The sequence below is a fragment of the Protomyctophum bolini genome, assembly GCF_963924005.1.
Source record: "Protomyctophum bolini genome assembly, chromosome: 11".
NCBI classification, from domain to species: Eukaryota; Metazoa; Chordata; class Actinopteri; order Myctophiformes; family Myctophidae; genus Protomyctophum; species Protomyctophum bolini.
Window position 1 is genome coordinate 7,632,418 of NC_137872.1, and position 11,865 is coordinate 7,644,282.

An 11,865-nucleotide genomic window follows, 5' to 3' on the forward strand; every position below is an offset into this window, starting at 1 on the left:
TTTTTGCAAAACACATTTTTGGAACAAAATGCCTCAAATCATCCAATTGCCATCAATTCCAACAAATGTCACCCTTTTCACATTGGCCTATTATAGCGTCACCAGGAGGCCACAACCTGACCTGGCCTGGTGGAGACCTGTGCCCAGAGGACCACTTTATCTAGTTTGTATTGCTTCTGCTATATTCTTGCCTGCTTTATGAATTGTATATTTTCTTGGTTAATAAATTATTCTATGAATTTGATGGGTTTGACATTGAATGCAGGTTTCACCTGATAACAGACAGGTGACTCCCTGCTGGGAGACAGAATGGCGGGGAAGCGTCACAGTTTGTTGACTGCGCGCTGCAGGCTAATTTTGTTTATTAGAAATACAACATTTAAGTTTTATGTGACGGAGAAATAAATATGTTTCTCTGATGCAACTATATACTTTCTGATGTCCGTGAGTATTTTATTTGTATTAACAAGAAGAGAAGCGAGTTGAACAGCATGCATCAATAGATACCACCCCGACCAACACTGGCTTTATTACTTTGTTAAAGGTCTCATGACATACATTTCTTTCTTTTAGGTTTCATGACCTCAATTACAGCCACACAACCTGAACTTTGAACATTCAGTGGATTTTATGTGGCCTGGGGGTTTTTCTCTGTGTGTTCTGAAGCCTTTTGAGCTGCAATGAAAACAGGCAAGCAGGCCTCAACAGTGACATCTGCTTTCCTATGTTATATGGGATTTGTGGACTCTTACCTCATAGTCCACAGGCAAATCAGAGCACGTGTTTGAGCCAGAAAACCCCCAAACCACAGAACATCTACTGAATGTTAAAAGTTCAGTTTTTTTGGGTGCAATTGAGCTCCGAAAACCTAATCATAATAAAACCTAATAATAATGAGCAAAATTACAAAAACTTTGTTTTAATGTCACAATCCCTTTAAAAACGTCCCATCAGTGAACAGATCGGTAGCTGCTGCGTCGATCACCTGACGCGTTGCGTTGCTCGCACCGTCCCACTTCCCCTTCCTGTTCCTGCCATGGCCCCGCCCGCCATGTTCCGCAGCGCCTCATTGGCTCGTCCGGCTGTCAGTCTGTCGTCTGACGAATAGGAGGCGGGGTCAGAGCTCTGCAGGGCGGGGAGGCGTGGCAGGTAGATGTGGGCTGGCCACATGGCCACGGTCTCTGAGTGGTGATTGGCTGCAGGGCGGTGGTGGGGGGCGGTCTCTGAGTGGTGATTGGCTGCAGGGCGGTGGTGGGGGGCGGTCTCTGAGTGGTGATTGGCTGCAGGGAGGTGGTGGGGGGAGGTCTCTGAGTGGTGATTGGCTGCAGTGCAGTGGTGGTGGTGGTGGGGGGCGGGTCGTCTGTTGATGGGGGCGGGCCGAGAGATCACGTGCAGGTCGCTGTGTCTCTCTGATTGGTCGATCTGTTGACATATTAGACGTTGAGGTGTTTTACATTCAACTCAATTCAATAGAATTCAATTCAAACATTATTTCAGACACACGTACGAATCATCAACAAAAAAATAAATAATATTTGTGGGTCGTGGACACATTTATGCCTCTCTTTTTTGTTTCCGACATATCCGTCTTTAAATTGTTATTTAAAAACATTTTCAAAAAACATTCCCCCCCCCCCCAAAAGAAAACGTTTTCATTGATAAAAAAATTAAATGTTGGTCTGCTTTACTGCAGGTTGGACATCTTCATCATCATCATCATCATCTTCATCATCAGAGGTCAACCCACCTGAGACCCAGCAGGCCATGAGGGGGCGTGGCTTCCAGCAGGCCAGGGGGCGTGGCTTCCAGCAGGCCAGGGGGCGTGGCCTCCAGGCCTCCACTCTCCACCAAATAAGTTCTTCCAGTTGGACAGTCTACACACCACCGAGCCCCCTACTGGACCTGTGGACACATTACAGGTCAGTTAGTATTCCTATTGCCTGCGAGGTGCTGCGTGATGTGCATGGGGTGTGTCTGCACTGTTTTTATGTATTAGTGAGGACTTGTATTTATGTATTAGTGAGGACTTGTATTTATGCATTAGTGAATGTAACACCCGGGATTTGAATGCGGGTCTTCAGGGTGAAAGTCCTAAATGTTAACCACTGAGCCAAACGGAATTCCCTCTGAGATATTAGACTTTTCGTCCATCAGGCTGATGCTGTGAGCCACTCTGAGGACTCACTGGACTGTGTGTGTGTGTGTGTGTGTGTGTGTGTGTGTGTGTGTGTGTGTGTGTGTGTGTGTGTGTGTGCGTGTGTGCGTGTGTGCGTGTGTGCGTGCGTGCGTGCGTGCGTGCGTGCGCATGCGTGCGTAGACCGAGTGTGTGTGTGTGCGCACTCACAGGTCAGCAGCAGTCGTCTCTCGCAGGCCTTTGTGGACTCCTCCCACTTGGAGCAGCACACCTGGAGGAGGAGGAGTCAACATCAAGGTATAGTTCCCACCAAGCGATCTGATTGGTCGAAATAGCGAAAAACGAGCAGGACATGCACGCTGTCTGGAAGCTACCTTGGAAGAGGAGGAGGTGTTCTGCTGGTGTTCTGGACCTCCAGGAGGAGGAGGAGGGAGGAGGAGGTGGCGGTGCTCCCCTGATGTCCTCCAGGACCTGAGGCTGAGGTTCTGGTTCTGCTGCTGCTGGTGGAGGTCCAGGCGGAGCAGAGCCTGGGTCTGCAGCTGGGGCAGCGGGTTCCTCCTCTGGGGCGACGCTATGAGGTCTGTGGAGGTGTTCTCATCAGACCGAGCCTGGGGCAGCAAGCCCAGGCTGTGGTTCTGGCTCTGCAGCTGTGGCAGCAGACCCAGGCTGCTGTGGTCCATTCTCTGGTCTCTGGTGGTCTTCTCATCAGACTGAGGCAGGGCGAAGGCTTCATCACTGATGATGTCATCATCATGGTCCTCGATGAGGTCATTGTCGTGATGCTGTAACCCATGGCAACCCCTCCCCCCCTCCTCCTCCTCCTCCTCCTCATCCTCCTCCGGCCCACATTCTGACACGGCAGGAAGTACATTCTAGGGTGAAAACAGGAAGTGAGGAAGTATATTCTAGGGTGAAAACAGGAAGTGAGGAAGTACATTCTAGGGTGTAAACACCTTTGCTAAGTCTATGGAGACACAGACACCACATGTGTTTTGTCTATGGAGACACAGACCTTTAATGTGATGTAATGTTGAGGTCTAGTTTGTACTCACGTTAATGTGAGAGTGGGCGGGGCAGAGGGAGGTCTTAGAGGAGGAGCTACTCCTCCTGTCTCCTCCCCCCTCCCCCTCAACTCCTCCTCCTCCCTGCACTCGGCTCCTCCTCTGTCTCCGTCTCTCATACAGCTGCTGCAACTGATCCCTAGAGAGAGAGAGAGAGAGAGAGACAGAGAGAGAGACAATATATATAGGGCCCAGATTTGGAGAAATGATGTCGACAGAAATACAGACAGACACAACATATTGCTACACATAGCCATATATTGCCATGGTGATAAAATATTGTTAGGGCGGAGATTAAAAATGTAAACCGTTTTTTGTGTGTCCTCTCGGGTCCATAGAACAGAAAAAACATGGTTTACAAGAATCTTCACGAAACGTTCACTAAACTGGATTCTGCTACATAACTGTAGGGGGCAGTATTTACCTGGTGCATTGCTCCCGGGCTGTAAGGGTCAGTATTTACCTGGTGCATTGCTCCCGGGCTGTAAGGGTCAGTATTTACGTGGTGCATTGCTCCCAGGCTGTAGTAGGGGGCAGTATTTACCTGGTGCATTGCTCCTTGGCTGTAGGGGGCAGTATTTACCTGGTGCATTGCTCCCGGGCTGTAGGGGGCAGTATTTACCTGGTGCATTGCTCCCGGGCTGTAGGGGGCAGTATTTACCTGGTGCATTGCTCCCGGGCTGTAGGGGGCAGTATTTACCTGGTGCATTGCTCCCGGGCTGTAGGGGGCAGTATTTACCTGGTGCATTGCTCCCGGGCTGTAGGGGGCAGTATTTACCTGGTGCATTGCTCCCGGGCTGTAGGGGGCAGTATTTACCTGGTGCATTGCTCTCGGGCTTTAGAAGCAGCGGTGTGTGTGCTCATCGGGGAGGACTGTTGTATGAACTGTTCGTACTGCGTTCCTCCGTCCGGTCGGGGGTAGATCCTCCTGAATCCTCCCAGATGTCTGTCCTCGTAGCCCAGAACCCTGTTCTGATGCTTCTGGTCTGCCTCGGGCCTGTTGGTACAGAGACACAGCCAGGTTAGAACCTGTTCTGATGCTTCTGGTCTGCCTTAGAACCCTGTTCTGATGCTTCTGGTCTGCCTTAGAACCCTGTTCTGATGCCTCTGGTCTGCCTTAGAACCCTGTTCTGATGCTTCTGGTCTGCTTTAGAACCCTGTTCTGATGCTTCTGGTCTGCTTTAGAACCCTGTTCTGATGCCTCTGGTCTGCTTTAGAACCCTGTTCTGATGCCTCTGGTCTGCTTTAGAACCCTGTTCTGATGCTTCTGGTCTGCTTTAGAACCCTGTTCTGATGCCTCTGGTCTGCTTTAGAACCCTGTTCTGATGCTTCTGGTCTGCTTTAGAACACTGTTCTGATGCCTCTGGTCTGCCTTAGAACCCTGTTCTGATGCCTCTGGTCTGCCTTAGAACCCTGTTCTGATGCTTCTGGTCTGCTTTAGAACCCTGTTCTGATGCTTCTGGTCTGCTTTAGAACCCTGTTCTGATGCTTCTGGTCTGCCTTAGAACCCTGTTCTGATGCATCTGGTCTGCCTTAGAACCCTGTTCTGATGCCTCTGGTCTGCCTTAGAACCCTGTTCTGATGCTTCTGGTCTGCCTTAGAACCCTGTTCTGATGCTTCTGGTCTGCTTTAGAACCCTGTTCTGATGTCTCTGGTCTGCTTTAGAACCCTGTTCTGATGCTTCTGGTCTGCCTTAGAACCCTGTTCTGATGCATCTGGTCTGCCTTAGAACCCTGTTCTGATGCTTCTGGTCTGCCTTAGAACCCTGTTCTGATGCTTCTGGTCTGCTTTAGAACCCTGTTCTGATGTCTCTGGTCTGCTTTAGAACCCTGTTCTGATGCTTCTGGTCTGCCTTAGAACCCTGTTCTGATGCTTCTGGTCTGCTTTAGAACCCTGTTCTGATGCTTCTGGTCTGCTTTAGAACCCTGTTCTGATGTCTCTGGTCTGCTTTAGAACCCTGTTCTGATGTCTCTGGTCTGCTTTAGAACACTGTTCTGATGCCTCTGGTCTGCCTTAGAACCCTGTTCTGATGCTTCTGGTCTGCCTTAGAACCCTGTTCTGATGCTTCTGGTCTGCTTTAGAACCCTGTTCTGATGCTTCTGGTCTGCTTTAGAACCCTGTTCTGATGCTTCTGGTCTGCTTTAGAACCCTGTTCTGATGCTTCTGGTCTGCCTTAGAACCCTGTTCTGATGCTTCTGGTCTGCCTTAGAACCCTGTTCTGATGTCTCTGGTCTGCTTTAGAACCCTGTTCTGATGTCTCTGGTCTGCTTTAGAACCCTGTTCTGATGCTTCTGGTCTGCCTTAGAACCCTGTTCTGATGCTTCTGGTCTGCCTTAGAACCCTGTTCTGATGCTTCTGGTCTGCCTTAGAACACTGTTCTGATGTCTCTGGTCTGCTTTAGAACCCTGTTCTGATGTCTCTGGTCTGCTTTAGAACCCTGTTCTGATGCTTCTGGTCTGCCTTAGAACCCTGTTCTGATGCCTCTGGTCTGCCTTAGAACCCTGTTCTGATGTATCTGGTCTGCTTTAGAACCCTGTTCTGATGCTTCTGGTCTGCCTTAGAACCCTGTTCTGATGCCTCTGGTCTGCCTTAGAACCCTGTTCTGATGTCTCTGGTCTGCCTTAGAACCCTGTTCTGATGTCTCTGGTCTGCCTTAGAACCCTGTTCTGATGTCTCTGGTCTGCCTTAGAACCCTGTTCTGATGTCTCTGGTCTGCCTTAGAACCCTGTTCTGATGTCTCTGGTCTGCCTTAGAACCCTGTTCTGATGTCTCTGGTCTGCCTTAGAACCCTGTTCTGATGCCTCTGGTCTGCCTTAGAACCCTGTTCTGATGTCTCTGGTCTGCCTTAGAACCCTGTTCTGATGTCTCTGGTCTGCCTTAGAACCCTGTTCTGATGTATCTGGTCTGCCTTAGAACCCTGTTCTGATGTCTCTGGTCTGCCTTAGAACCCTGTTCTGATGCTTCTGGTCTGCCTTAGAACCCTGTTCTGATGTCTCTGGTCTGCCTTAGAACCCTGTTCTGATGCTTCTGGTCTGCCTTAGAACCCTGTTCTGATGCTTCTGGTCTGCCTTAGAACCCTGTTCTGATGTCTCTGGTCTGCCTTAGAACCCTGTTCTGATGCTTCTGGTCTGCCTTAGAACCCTGTTCTGATGCTTCTGGTCTGCCTTAGAACCCTGTTCTGATGCTTCTGGTCTGCTTTAGAACCCTGTTCTGATGCTTCTGGTCTGCTTTAGAACCCTGTTCTGATGCCTCTGGTCTGCCTCGGCCTGCTGCGGGACAGAGACACAGCCAGGTTGGTATACATGAAATAATGAAAACTAAAATAGAAAAATACATTGTCGCTATAACCGAAATAAAATAAAATAAAAAACTATAGAAAGAATTGCGAGTGTGGTTGCCTATAGGAAAGTGCGTGCTGCACACATGCACGCACATACGCACGCATGCACGCACACACACACACACCTGCTGCCCTTGGTGTGTGCGTGGGTGGTGCGTCGCTGACAGGCCGGCAGGTTGATCAGGACCAGGGTGTCGTAGAGAAGGTGATCTTTGACCTCTCGGTCCAACACGCTGTCAGTTGAGAAACTAGGAGAATGGTTGATCTGATGGAGAGACAGACAGACAGACAGACAGGGAGAGAGAGACAGGTAGGGGGAGACAGAGAGACAGACAGACAGACAGACAGACAGAGAGCAGAGAGAATAGTGAGTCTTCGGTCTTGCACAATCGGTCTCTCGCACTTCGGTCTCGCACAAGCTAGACCGATTGTGCTAGACCGATTGTGCTAGACTCTAGCACAATCGGTCTATCACAATCGGTCTAGCACAATCGGTCAATAGTTAGTAACCATGGAGAACCTGCCTGTGCACTCACCTCTAGTAACCATGGTTTCAGCTTGTGGTCCAGCAGCACATCGAAGCCCAGCAGCTCAAAACACGCCCCTGATGACGATGTACCTGCACACGCACGCACGCACGCACGCACGCACGCACGCACGCACGCACGCACGCACGCACACACACACACACACACACACACACACACACACACACACACACACACACACACACACTCTTAGGTTCTTAAGCTTACGTATGATTCATGGGGCTGTATTTTGCGTGTCTTAAGTACCAGGTCTTATTACCTAACTTGAGTACGGTAAACTAAAGACCTGGAGGCGTGATCAATGCCATTTGGCTATTCTGAGTGGCCAAAGAGCATTGATCACGCCTCCAGGTCTTTAGTTTACTCAAGTTAGGTAATAAGACCTGGTACTTAAGACACGCAAAATACAGCCCATGATGTCTATATTTGATGTTTTGATGTATTACCATGTCTTTTGTTTTGTGCTTACTGTAAATCGCTCTGGATTAAGAGCGTCTGATAAATGCCTATGAATTGTCAATTGTAATCAGTAGGATGTAGTAATACTACCTGGTGGGGGGGGGGTTTCTATAGTATATCACATGTACTAAAACATCAGTAAACACCTGGTCGGGGGTTCCGCGGGAAGCTGGCGCGGTAATTGTGACTCAGGACAGAGTGGGCGGAGACTAGCGACTTGATGACCATGTCCTCGATGTCCAACCATAGCCGGGCCACGTCACATGACATCTGGTCCAGGAGGCGGGACAACAGCACCGACAACTTCCTGTTTCAAGGAGGGTGACATGTTAGTCTACTAACATACGATGTTGGTAGACTAAATGTACAGTTTATTTTGTCGACAAAGATTTACTTTGTCAGGCATTGACGCCGTTGAAGCGGCGGTTTGGAGACATTAAAGATAAGAGACATTAGAAGCGGTAGTTTGGAGACATTAAAGATAAGAGACATTACTAGCGGTAGTTTTGAGACATTTAAGATAAGAGACATTAGAAGCGGTAGTTTGGAGACATTTAAGATAAGAGACATTACTATAGCGGTAGTTTGGAGACATTTAAGATAAGAGACATTACTATAGCGGTAGTTTGGAGACATTTAAGATAAGAGACATTACTATAGCGGTAGTTTGGAAACATTTAAGATAAGAGACAAATTTAGAAGCCATAGTTTTGGGTGTAGTTTTCACTTCCAGACCGTTTGCTGCCTCTGTGCTGATCTGTGATGAAATGTTCACTGTTCTTATTGATGGCATAGTTGGTGAGATGCATGCAGGCTTTGTCCTGAGAGAGAGAGAGAGAGAGAGAGAGAGAGAGAGAGAGCAGGCACACTTTAGCATCACGAAGATGCCAAAAGCCGCGAGTGGCAGGCGTCTCTTCCTGGTTTTTAGACCGCTGGTGGATGGAAATGAAGCTCCACCCTGCTTCAAGCGCTTCCGGGAATCTGGCCGGCGCGGCATTCTGCCGCGTGCAGGGTGGAGCTTCAGTTCCATCCACCAGCTGTCTAAAAAACGTAACCCGTTGCCGCGCATGGAATCCCAAGTGTGCTTCCACCCAGTGATAGATGTTCTGTTTGTCTCAGTTGCTGAGGCGTATTTCAAACCTTTTGTGTATGGTGTGCAGTACCAGGTTGCCTCCAGCAGGGGGACAGTAGCGGTGTGTGTGCGTGCAGTACCAGGTTGCCTCCAGCAGGGGGACAGTAGCGGTGTGTGTGTGCGTGCAGTACCAGGTTGCCTCCAGCAGGGGGACAGTAGCGGTGTGTGTGTGTGCGTGCAGTACCAGGTTGCCTCCAGCAGGGGGACAGTAGCGGTGTGTGTGTGTGCGTGCAGTACCAGGTTGCCTCCAGCAGGGGGACAGTAGCGGTGTGTGTGTGTGTGTGTGCGTGCAGTACCAGATTGCCTCCAGCAGGGGGACAGTAGCGGTGTGTGTGTGTGCGTGCAGTACCAGGTTGCCTCCAGCAGGGGGACAGTAGCGGTCGGTGCAGAAGCGTGCCAGACCCTCCTGGTAGAGGAAGACGTGCAGCGGGTCACACGAGGTCACCAGAACGTACATCCTGAGGTCAAACTTATAGCCGTCCATTATGAGAGGCTAGAGAGAGAGAGACAGGCAGGCAGGCAGACAGATGTGGTCAGGAGAATATATTTTGCTTCTGTATCATGAGCCTCAACTTGTGTAATAGGTTACAATATTCATTGATTTGTTAATTAATTAATTAATTCATCCATCCATCCCAGTGGGAGGACGTGAGGAGCCCCCAGAGGGAGGACGTGAAGAGCCCCCAGAGGGAGGACGTGAGGAGCCCCCAGAGGGAGGACGTGAGGAGCCCCCAGCGGGAGGACGTGAGGCGCCCCCAGCGGGAGGACATGCGTACCTTGGATATGTATATCTGACAGGTGAGGTGTTCTCCGCGCGGGATGTCTTTGGGGGAGGCGGCCAGGAAGATGCCACGCCCCTGACTGCCCGAGACCGGCTTACAGATGAACGTCCTGTTCCTCTTGGAGCGACAGAACGCCTGGAGGTCCCCGAAGCTGGTAGAGAGACATAGAGACACAGAGAGAGAGAGAGCGAGAGAGCAGGCACACTTTAGCATCACGAAGATGCCAAAAGCCGCGAGTGGCAGGCGTCTCTTCCTGGTTTTTAAACAGATAGACAGAGAGAGAGAGAGGGGGGGGATTGGCTTCAGTCCAATGGAGGCTCTCCTACATAGACTTCTATTGGCTTCAGTCCATTGGAGGCTCTCCTACATAGACTTCTATTGGCTTCAGTCCAATGGAGGCTCTCCTACATAGACTTCTATTGGCTTCAGTCCATTGGAGGCTCTCCTACATAGACTTCTATTGGCTTCAGTCCAATGGAGGCTCTCCTACATATACTTATATTGGCTTCAGTCCAATGGAGGCTCTCCTACATAGACTTCTTTTGGTGAAGAACATGGTAAACAGTGACAAAGTCCTGGACCGGACGTTGGCAGAATGCACTGGACTCAGGCAAAAGCCTAGCTTTAAAGGAGAATTCCATGCTAGAAGGCTTTCTTACTTTTCTTTGTAGTTGTTACGACTATGACTAAAACCAAAGAGGTCCAGGTGTTATTTGTGGTTGTTACGTCCCCACCAGGTGTATTTTGTGCTAAAGCACATTATTTACTATTTCCCCCACCCTCAATGAATTGAATTGAATTGAATTGAATTGCATTGCATTGAATTGAATGGGGCTATGGGGTTTATGTGTAATATATCCTCTCTTCATAATGTAAATAGTATCCCAAGCGGCACACTTTACTACATATTTCCATGGAAATAATTTCCAGCGAATTAGCACAAAAACCCAACCCCCATTGAGAGCTTATATTAGGGGAAATAGCCAATAATGCACTTTTGCACAAAATAACACCTGGACCTCTTTGGTGGGGATGTAACAACTACAAATAACACCTAGACCTCTTTGGTGGGGACGTAACAACAACAAATAACACCTGGACCTCTTTGGTGGGGACGTAAAGGTAAGAAAGCCTTCTAGCATGGAATTCTCCTTTAATGATCTTAAATCCCTTTATTTTAGATTGTTTTGTAGTAATAGTACAACATACACATTACAGAGACTTCCGTTGTCATTTTTAAAACAGTTGTCATGTTGCACACATGCCTAAAATTGCTGATATTTGAGCCGCCTTCGTCGAAAACATTCCATTTCAAACTCCAGCTTGTCCCCATTCAGGCTGCATGAACAGAGCTCGAGCGCTCAGTTTTTTGCCCCCTCAATGGCGTTACTCTGTCTTACTCTAAGGGTGCATTCGGAAATGCGCCCTGAACTCACTGGTGTGATCTCTTGTCGTTTGTTTATGCAGTGCACTCGGTGCAATCCAGTGTGCCGAGTGCCCGCACTGAGCGACCCTACCCTGAAGCTGGGGTTGTTCGGTGTGAATCGGTGTGATTGCGTCACAGCTCCTGTCTCTCTGTCTCACTGTGCTCTCTGTCTCACTCACTCTGCAGGCAGACACCAGCTCCTGGGGTAGAAGGTGTATTCTTTGGGGAATCTCTTCAACATGCGGTTCAGGTTCCTGGCCAGAAGATCCTTTCTGCAGACCTCGATCATCCCTGGGAAATGATTCACCTTCTGTATGTACGCACATGGCACGCACGCACGCACGCATGTACGCACACGCACGCACGCACGCATGACACACGCACACATTAGGAGACGTCCTCTTTCAGAAAATGTCTTCAGAAAAGTATTTTTTGACAGAACGCACGCACGCACGCGCACCTGGTGAGGTCTCATGTCCAGCAGTCTGTCCAGAGGGACAGTGCTGTCTGTCCAACACAGAGTCCAGTCCTCTCCCTCTGGCGCCTCCTTCAGGCCAAACCGCTTCACTGCACGACGCACTGACACACACGCGCATGCCCGCACACATGGACGCACTCACACACACACACACACACACACAGACACAGACACACACACACACACACACACACACACACACACACACACACACACACTGTCTCATAAAGAGCAGAGAAATAATTTATAAATGAAAGAAGACTTCAAAGTTCTCTGTGTGTGTGTGTGTGTGTGTGTGTGTGTGTGTGTGTGTGTGTGTGTGTGTGTGTGCGTGTGCATGTGCGTGTGCGTGCGCGTGCATGTCAGTGTACATTTGATGTGAGGAAACGTTTCGCTGATTCAAAAGAAGTCGAATATGATCACTGCAGCATAATCCTGCAGTATGCATGCTTGTGTGTGTGTGTGTGTGTGTGTGTGTGCGTGTGTGTGTGTGTGTGTGTGTGTG